This window comes from Malaclemys terrapin, chromosome 5 (assembly GCF_027887155.1).
Source record: "Malaclemys terrapin pileata isolate rMalTer1 chromosome 5, rMalTer1.hap1, whole genome shotgun sequence".
In the NCBI taxonomy this organism is placed as follows: Eukaryota; Metazoa; Chordata; order Testudines; family Emydidae; genus Malaclemys; species Malaclemys terrapin.
This window is the reverse complement of record NC_071509.1, coordinates 67,058,208-67,070,110: the sequence shown is the minus strand read 5'-3', so window position 1 is coordinate 67,070,110 and position 11,903 is coordinate 67,058,208. Positions and strand designations below refer to the sequence as shown.

Here is an 11,903-nt window from a genome sequence, read left to right as displayed (position 1 = left end):
TTTCAGAGTAACAGCCGTGTTAGTCTGTATCCGCAAAAAGAAGAACAGGAGTACTTGTGGCACCTTAGAGACTAACAAATTTATTAGAGCATAAGCTTTCGTGGACTACAGCCCACTTCTTCGGATATTGAACAGCTGTGTTCTGCCAGAGCCAGGAGACTGTGAACAAATGAGCTGATGAGAGTCACAGGAGCTGGATTTAGATTATGGAGCTCCCACAGGTCCATAACAACCCCAAGCCTCAGTATGTTGGGAACATTAAGAAAGAAAAGTGAAACTCACCTCTCTGACTTGGCTTTCAGTAAGGCTTTGCACAGACACATAGCCACTCTCACACCAATTAAAACCAAAATTGATGAAGCTATTTCTTTTACAGGTTTAGAACAGAAAGACAGAGAGATTGTTATTGCTATTTTTAAGTATTTAATGGATACTCATGGTGATATGGGAGCATACAAGTTCCTAGGCAGATTCTCTCTCATGTGTATGTTTGTAAACTGATTAAGGAAACAGTCCTTGAAGCAAGAGAGAAGATCGGTGAAGCTGTGGTCTGACCTGCTACATCTTTAATTCCCACTGTGTAAGAAGGAATTTAAATTTAGGCCCTTCTCTTGTAAAGTGCAGTGCACCTTCAGCATTCAATGAACACAACTAGAATCTAGCAGCAGGTGTTCTGCACTTTTCAGGAACAGGATTTTAATCTCCATGTTCTGTTTCTCAGCAGAATGATCCAGTCCCAGAACTATCACTGCCTCAGTCAGTATCCAGTTATTTTTCTTCCCCCCGATAGGGAACTAGAGAGAGAACCTGTAGTGCCTTCTGCACATAGAAAAGCAAAGAAAACAGAACTGTACACAAAAGCTGGCAATACGGGTGGAAATGAGTTAATAGCGGGTACCATTTATGGCCTTGTTCACAATAATGGGGGGGGGGAACCATTTGAGAATTTCAGTCCCAGAAGCTACTGGGGTCACTTCAAGTCTCATAAAACTTCATTTAAATGTGGCTTAAATAAAGCTTGTCACATTGTAGGACTGTATCAGTGGAAGCTGTAGTATTGTGTATTTCATTATAACCCTTCCATCAGGACATCCCAGCAAGGAATCTGGAATCTACAAAACTAACAAGGTGAGATACATGAAAGGCCCCTATTCTATTTTACCATGACCATATTTTATGTTGAATTTAAGCATGGCAGTTATGTATATCAAAACTGAATATAAAGAGTTTGAACTCTAGTGAACAGGTAAGTTCATGTTATCCCTGCAAAGCCCAAAGAAATGGGGTTTTGCACAACACACCAGAGTCAGGGACTGAACTCTCTCCCCACAATACAGAGCATTTGTATAGCTTGTCTCCAGCTACTGCTGTCCATGGGCTTGTGGTCTGCTGTGCCTCTTATGCAGGGTTTGTGGCCAGTATATCCCTGTAGTTTGTGAACATGCTGCCTGTGCCCCTGCCACTTCCAAGCCCATCCAGAACACCAGAAGGAGTTGCAGAGTACAACTTCACTAACTCCTACTCATCACTGATGTAACAAAAGCACCAAAGTGGACTATCTGCAGCTATGGAGGTGAGTCAAAATTCACCCAAAGAATGCAGAAATGTACACTTTCACAGAGTTGTAATGGTGAAGGTTAAAGAGACATGATTGCTCCGCCATATGAAACTGGGATTAATTCAACAAAATCTCTTTGGCAGTCATAAGTTTATTTTTTTTTCCCCTCTGTGATAAATTGGGCTTTAGGGAGCTGGAGAGGAAGGAAAGAAATGTAATATAAAGATGACCTTTTCATTTTTTGTTCAGCTTTCTGTAGATATTGAATTTAGCTCTTTATACTTCCACGCAGAGAGAAAGGGAGAGAGCAGAAAATTCAGAGCTAGCATATCTGGGGTGTGAGTCACCATGCCATTGTCTGGGTGATGTAAAATACTGAGCAGATGGGACTGAGGGATAGGATGTGCCTTTATGGGATTTGGAGCTGGCTTAGCAGATGTAACTGATGTGAGAAGGGGATGGTGCTGGAAGGGCTGGACATGTGTGGGAAAAGAACCTGCCTAAATGAAAGGGGCTGGGACAGGGTTGGATGGAAATATGGCAGTTCTACATTCCCTTTGAAGAATGCAAAGTTATGGTGCACTTACACTCTACATCAAGTAGCACGAAGAATGGGAGGAGACGGAGTCTCTAAACCACACATGCACAAAAGCAGGTTTTGAATAGTCTCAAAAATACAACTTCTGCTTTGTCTTGAGACACCAGTTGGACAGCATAAAAGCAAAATCAAAGCCTAGGCCTGCATAGCACCGAAGGAGTGTCACAGGCAAATAAGACACATCTGAAGCCAGCTATAAAAGTTAGATTCAGACTGTTGAAAATTGAGCTGCATAGAGCAGTAATAGCTGCATAGCAAAGGTCAGAAAAAACAGGGTAAAGAGGTGTGCACTTCCATGTGGTAGTCAAACAGGCAATCCGTGTTCAGAGGAATCTGCTATGGGGGATACCACTAGGTTGTGCTACCAAACATGCACAACTCAGCACGTGGTTCCATTTGTTATTTGCTGAATGATTAGGCTTGGAGTGAAAAGTGTCAGGGTGAGACATTGAGGCCAGTGGCCAAAACAACACAGATGTTCTCAAAAGGCAGAAAGGGGCATGTTTGGTCTAAGCAACTGAGTCAATGTTTTGAGATTCTCCTATGTGGGTACTCAGCAATATATAGCTTGTACGCTGGACTGCTGTAGACTCAAAGGGTATGTCTACACTGCAACTGGCAGGTGTGATAGCCACATGTGTCAATTAAAGCCAGCTTGAATAACAATAGTGAAGCTGTGGCAGCAAGTGGGGTGGCCGTTTGAGTATATACTCAGGTTCCTGGGGAGGCAGGATTAGCTTGTACAGCCTCGCATGGTGCTGCAGTTCTACTGCTATTGTTACTTGAGCTAGCTTTGATCTAACTAGCTTATGTGTGTGTATATGTATGTGTTGCAATCAACCAATTAGCCCCCCAATTGCAGACATAGACATACCCATACTCAAAGAGGGAAATGAGTGTGCACTGGTTGAAATCAGGAACTTAATGGAAAACAGGAGATGAATATATACACAGCTGATACAGACAACACACCACATTGAAATGCACATGGCTAACTTGTTCAGATACAATGCTAAGGGCACACTTCCATTGAATCTCTGTGGTTAGCCAATGCTAGACACCTGTAGCCTGGTGCTACACCCATTGAAGTAAATGGCAAATATCAAACTGCCTTCAGTAGGAGATGGAGTAGGCCTCTGGGCTTTAATGCTTCATCTTTAAAATAGAGCTCCTAGTACTAGTCCCATGGGGTATTGTGGGGAGGATGAATTAACTAATATTTGAGATCATATAGTGTTAGTGGCCTTATAATTACTTAGACATGTGGATTAAACTGGCTAGACTGAATATCTGTGCTGCAGCCCCTGATTCAGGAACTGTGGTGCATAATGTCATCCCTGCTGCACCAAGATGTGTGCTGCATCCAGAGCACTGAATTCCACATCCCCTCTTAGCAGGTGCAGGCAGGTGTAAATGGAGTGACATTGGAGGCAGCTTAAACTTTTTTTTTTTTTTTAGATTATAACATTTCTGCAACTCTATACGCTGTTTCCTGAATATTGCACATAATTTCTGCCCTTCTATTCCCCAAATACTTGGGAAATCAAGCTTATGATCTTTAGTAGAGCCATGAAAAATACAGTGTAAGGAATTGTTTAGGCTGGTGAGCAAAATATCATTAGGGTTTTTTCATCATCATTATCAAGGTGGGTGACTAGATTTTGATCTCCATCACTTTAGGAGCCTAATAGTTTTTTTTTTTTCTTTCAGACCTGAAGGCTGTTTAATTAGTTCTCTGCAGTCTTGCATGAGCAATATCTTTTAACCTAACACAGTGTCTTGTTCTATATATAAATATATTTATTTACATCAAAGAGCTTAGCCCTGAGTGATGAGACTTATTTTAGTTTGTTTTAAAGCTATTTATTTTGTCTTTGTAAAAAAAAGTCTCTGTATTTTCTCTTTTCAGATATGAATGCAAAGTGTTCACATTTTATCATCTTTCCTTTGACCTTTAGAGGGTTCATGATTATTATTGTTTATTTCCTTCTGCCAAAAGCAGTTTTTAAATCTAATTTCTTTAACCTTCATTCCAGCTTTTACTTTGTGTTCTTCAGCCGTGAGAATTGTTCTAATATGGAGCTGTGGCAGAGACTCCATCGGTAAGACTATAATTAGCTTTATAATACCAACCTGATTTTGACCTATCTGCTCTTACCTAATTTCCATAAAGTGAAATCTTTTTGTGTATGTCTCAGTGATAGTCTCCTGCCAAAGGGGAATTTTGAGCAGGAGTTTGAAGTTAATTGGACAAATCTTTTTTGGAAAAAAAGAGAAGACATTTTGCTTTCAAAAGACTCCTTTCTTGTGTTCTATTGTACTAACTATTTGTGGTGTATATATGCAAGGGGAGCAGGGCATAGTGGTAATCTCTGAAACTACTCTTAAAGTGTTGAAGAAATTTAAGAAGTGCACAAGTTTTGAAGACAGTTTGCTACAGTCCAGATGGGGGTGGGGGGAGGAAGAAGAGATGCTACTTAAGGTAATTGTCATATAATTTAAATATTTGGTTGAGACTAAATAGCTCTATATGAAATTTTTCCACTAGTTTTCCTTCCTTATCAAAAATCTTAAGAAATTAATAGACAAAATCTAAGATCTTAAAATGATAAATTCTTAGCTATTTCTTAAAATACCTTTATTAGAATTATTTTTTTTTACTTTAAAAATAAAATAAAAAATTGAAAGGCAGGAAGGTCTGGAAACTTAAGGTTATTTGGGAAGCAATATCTATAACTTTGAGCTTAATTCAGTGCAAATCTTTTACATATTTGGCAACATGCTTTTTACACTCCACTTTTGTTCTGCCTTACTGTGATACCACATCCACAAAACCATAGCTCCTGTATTATAAATACACATCTACAAAGTGCCAGTTACCATTCAGATGCAGAATAGTAATGGAAGGAAAACCATGGACATATCAACCTGCCCATACACTAACCATGGGAAACACTGATGTCTCATTTCTTTTTTCATATACATTCCAGAGACATCACTCTTTCAGATCTACCATTCAATAAGAATGAGGCACTCCACTCCTTTCTCATTCACTATCCAATTATTGTAATACTGCACAATACTTCCCTTATTCACCTGAACCATCTGACAGAACTTATCCTATGTCTGAATAGCCTCTAGAAGGATGGAGAAGCTGCAACATAAGATAATTATCCTATACATTTTTATATAAAAGTAAATCCCAATTTTACAAATGTATATGTAGTGTTAGAAAATCAGAGTTTTCTTAGCTCTATTGTAGCTGCACCTCAGACCCCTTTTTGGGCCTCTCTGAGTGCACCCCACAGATATGAGGCCTTGTGACCTTAGCTTTTCTGGGGTGTAATCCCTTGATTATCCTATTCTTATACTGGGTTCTAGGCTACAGTACTTACAATTGTGCTTACCCTAACAATAGGCCTGGGCATATAAAAAAAAGAATTCTGCTTCATGGAAAAATTTTAGTTTTGAAATTTGGTTCTATTTTTTGCATTAGTACAAAACAGAGATGCTTCAATTTTTTTCACAAAAGAGAGACACAACAGCCAGTTTTTCGGTGGCTAGGGTATTCATCTGGGATGTGGGAGACCCAGGCTGGAACTGTTTCACCTTATATCAATAACTAAATATTTATTGGGACTGAGCAAGAGATTGACTCTATGGTTTGGTGATTAGGGCACCTAGTTGGGAGGTGGGAAAACCCAGGTTAAGTCCATGCTTTGCCTGATTCAGAGAGAGGTCTCTAACATAGGTCTCACTCATCCCAGATGAGTGCCTTGACCACCAGGCTCTTGGTTGTTCTGGGTTCTCTCACTCACTGACCAAAAATACTACCCTGGACCTGAGAAACCTTCCCGACAAAAGTTTTGTCAAAACTGATAAGTTTCAGTTTCAAGAAATCATTTTCCAACAACAAAAAAATAAATTCTCCATCAGCTCTACCTAATAGGTCTGACTGGATTCAGGTACATACCATTTTCCTTCAAGAGCTGTGACCAGTGGTAAATACAGTGACCCAAAATAACCTTTGTAAACCAGAGTAATCTTAACAGTGGGAACAAAGCATAACATAAAAGAAAAGGCTTTTAAAACAATAGACTGGCTACATGCATGTAGCATAGTACCTATGATTTATAATCCTGTGTTGGAGGGTTAGGAATTCTTCACTGCATCAGACCCCCCAGCAGGGTCAATCTGTTTTTGTGTTAGTCTATTCCTCAGTTCCCTGACTCTTACCTCTGGACATGGATTGGAACTGTATGTAGTCCTTTTTAACTTTGGGTTTGCAGTCTGGGCAAACAAATCTTGTAATAATGCTGGAGCTTAAAAGTCAGATGTTCATAGCTAATTGCTCAGATATTCTCTCTTAATGAACTCCAGGAAGTTGTTTATCTGGAGTCATTGGGTTGCCTTTCTGCTTATTTCCCAAACATGTGCATACAGTAAATATTCGAAAAACTCAACATAGCCATACAGTAACTACCTCAATAACAGTCACATGCAGTATTTGTAAATTACCCGTCCTTCGGTCCTATAACCTCAGGTAAACAAGGGCCATGAAATCCTGGCCCCATTGGACTAGATGGCAAAACTTGTTTTGTTTACTTCAGTGGGGCCAGGATTTAATCCTAGATATATATCATAGGGCTCTGTCCTGCACTGTGTTGAACACTCAGCTCTGAAATGGCAAACAGTTAAGCACACACTTAACTGAAAGCAAGTTAAGTAGTCCTATTGAATCCAATGGTAGTATAGTGAGCAATGTTTCAGTGTCCGAGTTAAGGCTATTTTGGTGTGTTATACTTATGAATTTCCATACTCAAATAGTTAGATTGTTTTAAATAGTGTAATCTTCACTTTGATTTCTGTGACTCCAGGTATTTTGTTTTCTTGTTTATATTATTACAACCTTATATTACAAAGTTAATTCCATCTTAAGGGTGTTTGCCTTGGAGTATTTCCTATGGCTTTGGAAAGATGTCTACTGCTATTTTAATTAATTTATTTTCTTTGACTTTAAGTGGGTGAGAGTCTTTAAATTTAATTAAAGTATATTTTTCAGCCTGAAGACCTTCACCCCATACACACTAATTTATGCTTTCTCCCCCCACACCCACACAGACAGTTTAATTTCTATAGCTTTGAAATAGCTGTAGTTGTGGGGGTTTTTTTAAGATATGTTATCAACCTCTGGCCCTCAGAATCTTACCTAGCTTTGTCAAGGGTACTTCATTGTTCTTGAAGGGCTCTCCAGTTCTTTCTGTTCTTAGTTTCTGTAGCTCTATATAAAGCTATTCAGTTCTGAGAGAGCTTTCATTGGTACAGGAAAGATATTTTAAATGTTTTATAAAAAATGCAAGCAAAAATTAGTATGATAAGCATGAGAAAAACTTTGATTAACCTATCTCACTGAGCTCCAGCAATCGTGTGTATTTACACTAATACTTTAGACTCAGCTAGGAGGACAATGCTGTGGGATAGAAACCTTATCCAAACCCTGCTGTTATCTCTTGAACTGAGGTGAAAATATTTTTCTTTTTAATTATCTTTTGGACTTTTTTTTTCTTTTTCATTGATGCTATCTTTATTTGTGCTTGAACTAGCTTTCAAACTCAACAGCTTCCCATGAAATATCATCTTTATTTTTATTTTAAATTTTTATAGAAGCTTTTATGAACTGACTGCCAGCCATTTTGCACCTCTTAAAATATATAGTTCTCTTTTGAGTTCTGCAGTCCCCCCCCCCCCTTTTTTTTTTTTTTAACTCTATTTCTATTATGTTTCTGGAAATCTTCTTCCCATCTATGTAACAAAACATTTTCTATTTGGTGCCCAACCCTGCAGTCCTTACTTAGGCAACACTCCTATAGTAATCTGATGCCCTAAAGACTGAGACAGGATTTTGTTCTCCTTATCCTGGGGACATCTTGTTTACTTATCCAGTCCTACAGATCTAGTATAAACATACCTGGGATACTATGCTCAATCCTGGACAGCACATTGTCAAAAAGGTATTGACAAATTGGAGAAAAGAGCAACGCACTTAATTCAGGACAGCATGGCTAAAATCATTGGGCTTATGGAGAGTGACAAATATGTGGTGTTTGACTATGGGACAAAATTGGGATGTGGTAGAGTTATGGGAATACTTTTAAATATCTGAGTCGTGTGAACACCCAGAAGGGAAGATAGTACATGGAGGAATAGGATTAATGGGATGAAATTAAGAAATTTAGACTATTGGAAAGTATTCCCTGTCAGTGAGATGTGTTAAGGTGTGGAATAATTTCCAAAGGCAAGTTGTGAAAATCTCACGGGTTGGGGTACTTAAAACCTCACAGTTTAAAAACAAAAACAAAAAATAAACCCTAGGAAATCAACTAGAAAATATTAGAAAACAGCTAATTCTGAATGGGCAGGGAGACTGAATGACCTTTTCCATCTTTTATTCTGTGAAAAACAAAAACAGGCCTTTATGGAGACTTTAATATCCATGTCAACATTTTTACCGATTTCCCCCCCCCCCTTTTTTTTGAATATTTATCACTTTAATCAGTGTGAAAATGTCCCTGAAGACATTAAATGACACATTCTTCAGCTCTTTAACTTCCAGGGTGCATCTCCAGTTACTATTCTATCTCACTTACAATGACCATTAATTGATTTCTCTTTAGCTCTTAGTTTTCCTCTCATGTACCACTACAATGCTTCTTCCCTCTGTTGGCATGTTCTCAGTTTTGCTGGTGATTTAATCTCTTATCAAGTCAAGAATATGCTAGGAAGTACACTAATCTGTATAGTACTGAATTAACTAGTTTGACTTTAATTCCCACAGAGAGAGCTATACAAATTTTTCAAATTTTTCATTGTTGATCGTTGTGGAATTTGGCATAGAAGAAAGAACTAGTGGCAGGTAATTCATCTTACTAACATTAATTGCTCAACTTGAGATAAACCTATATAATTACTTAAATTAGTGCTAGAATTGGGTCTTATTCCTATTCTACAACTTTTTTTTTTTAATTTGGCAATATTCAGAAATGGGGATTTGGCAAGCTCACCTATATCCCCCAATTTGAACAGTCATTTAAAAATATCAGTAAAATTAGAGAAATTCAAAGATATTTACCAACAGGATACATCTTTTTTTTTTTTTTTAAACATCTTTACTTAGAGTCCTGGGTGAATCTTGCTTCCTGTGAAAATGGTTCAAACAAACTCTGCCAGCATTTTAAATTCCAGTACATTCACTCATTAAAAACAATGTATTAGAGAGACATCCTTTTCTATAGACTTTCTTACACACAGGATTGCAAATATGAGTTCTTTCAAGAGAATGACAAGCCAGTAATATTTTGCTTTTAGTATATTAAATATATACCACAACCTATGCAATTACTTTTACATTTTATAGGAGCACTATTGTACATAAAGGGCTAGATTATTCATGACATTTAAAAAAATAAAAAAAAACCTGTAAAGGACTTGTCTGGAGAATCCATATCCAGAAGCATCACAAGTGAAAGATAAAAAATGCTTGAGATGATGGTTTTGAAGGGAGAGTATAGAGAACAGTATGAAGCTCTTCAAAATGAAATTGAATCTGATTTAAAATGTTAATATAACACTTCACATTCATATGCTGCAGTGGAACATCTGTTATACACAAAATTAATAATGATGCCAAATGCTTGTTTTTGTTTTGTTTTGTTTTTGTTTGAATCTCCAGCATTTCTAATGGTCTATTTTGTAAAAGCTTCTCTTTACAAAACCTAAAATGTGGGTCAAATTCGATGCAACAGTGTTTCTTTATGGAAAAAAAACTTTATTTTTTTTTTAAACACTTCCTCGTGTTGGCCCCAATTCACTTTAAGCACAGGGTTAAATCCATTCCTGTTCAAATAAGAATGTGCTGAATTGGGGTGTATGCCTGCTGTTCAGAAGCAATTATTAAGGAGGGAAGATCACTGTGACACATAGGCCTCTTGGCAAAGGGCCCCCTGTTCTTTGTAAACAACTCTTGTCTCAGTTGCTTACAGGGTATTTATTCATGAAGGGTAACAAATAAGGTATCTATTGAAAGCTTGCAAGTTATAGATGTTCATAATCATGGCCAGATGTGTGCTCAACTAATATTTTAAGGAATAATGTAACTATATTGAAGCTTATACCCTTGACACCTTTTAACCTTAAGGCCACATCAGGGAGTAATATTACTAGGTGATGACCTACTCATGCAGGAAAGAGTTGTCAACCCTCCCAGGCTAGCTGGTAATGTAAAGCAAGGCTAAGTTATCTATTACTATCCCATCCCAGAACACTCAATGGAAACCTATCAAAGACAACTGCAAACAATCAAAACCACTGGGACGTAAAAAAGGGACATTTTGACAGATCGAGGATCACCCTGCCTTTAATAGAGATGGAAAAATGTTTCAGTATAACGGAGTGGGGAAAGGCACTGTGGATCCATTCATTGAGGAGACATCTTGTTGAGTGAAAGTTTTTCATGAAGAATTGAATCCTGGTTCCTGTAAAGCCAGTCAGCTCTGCAAGAGACTGAACTATTTTTTGTGTGGGTGAGCATACTTTATTAGTTACAAAAGGTAACTCTTAATAAACTGTAGGCCCTAATTCATGTTTTGTGATTTGTTTTTGTGTTTTTTGGTTTTTTTTTTTTTTTGTATTGTAAACAATTGTTTCCATCATTCTCTCTTCTTTCTAGTGGAATCTCTGTTCTTGGTTAAATAAACCTTATTTTGTTTCATCACAAGTGGTGTGTGTTTTGCAGGAGCAATGGTTTATGGTGACATAGGTAAATTTGGATACACTGTTCCTTTGGGGACAGAGGATCTGGGATTTCTGAGAGTAGCCACTGTCAGGGGCTGGATAGCACAGGGGAATGCTTCAAGGGGGATTCAAGGACTAGAGTGTGCCTCTTGTTAACCTGCAAGGCATAGACAGGTGTGGCATAGTCCAGAGGTGAGTGATGGAGTGGCTGAAAGGCTAGTGGTATTAGAAAGCTAACACTCAGTCACCACAAGTCAAGGCTCTCTCATGCTGGAGGAGGCAGGTAACAAAAGTTACTCTTAGTCCTGGGTGCCTTGAGAACATCACAACAACGTTAGAATGTGACAACCCCATTGAAAATATACTATTGTAACATCTACCAGGCACATAGGATGGAGGAGTGAGGAGAGGAATTTGGGTCTATCCTATTTTTTTAAATAGGTTGCATACTAATTGCAATCTATTCCTCTGACTAAATGAAAATAGATTCTATAGCCCTCCCAGGCACTCGTGGTAGGCACAGTCAATCAGGGAACAAGAAAAATCTCATGAAACTTTAACCATGTAATTTCTCCCAGTGAGCTGTCTATCTTGAAACTCAAACTATACCATAAAAGCCATTTTAAAATGTTTCAGACATCCAGATAGTGCCCAAAAAAAAAAAAAAAAAAAAAAAAGGCTGGTGTGCCCTGCACCCACACTGGCTTATGCATGTAATATCCACTACTCTAATCTGATGATCTTTCCAGATTTTTTTAAATTTATATAGAAATCTAGTGTTCAACAGAAGTTGTCTAGCTTTCTGAAAGACACTGAAATAAAATTATTAAGTTTTCTGTATTAGCTGCAGAGTAAGAGTTACTACATGTGTCTCAAGGTGTTTATCTTCTGTGTAAGCCGAACCTCTGGATAACAAGTGCAGGTAAAACCTTTTGTCTTTGTCAGAATTTAATTATT

General features: G+C 37.9%; 1 long non-coding RNA gene across 1 annotated transcript; it reads left to right on the top strand.

The window, feature by feature from the left end:
* The first annotated feature begins 981 nt into the window (after positions 1-981).
* LOC128837613 (uncharacterized) lies at positions 982-10,841 on the top strand. Its single transcript, XR_008445002.1, has 3 exons — positions 982-1,128; positions 4,193-4,258; positions 10,473-10,841. It is a non-coding gene; the product is annotated as an uncharacterized LOC128837613 (long non-coding RNA).
* The last annotated feature ends 1,062 nt before the right edge of the window (positions 10,842-11,903 follow it).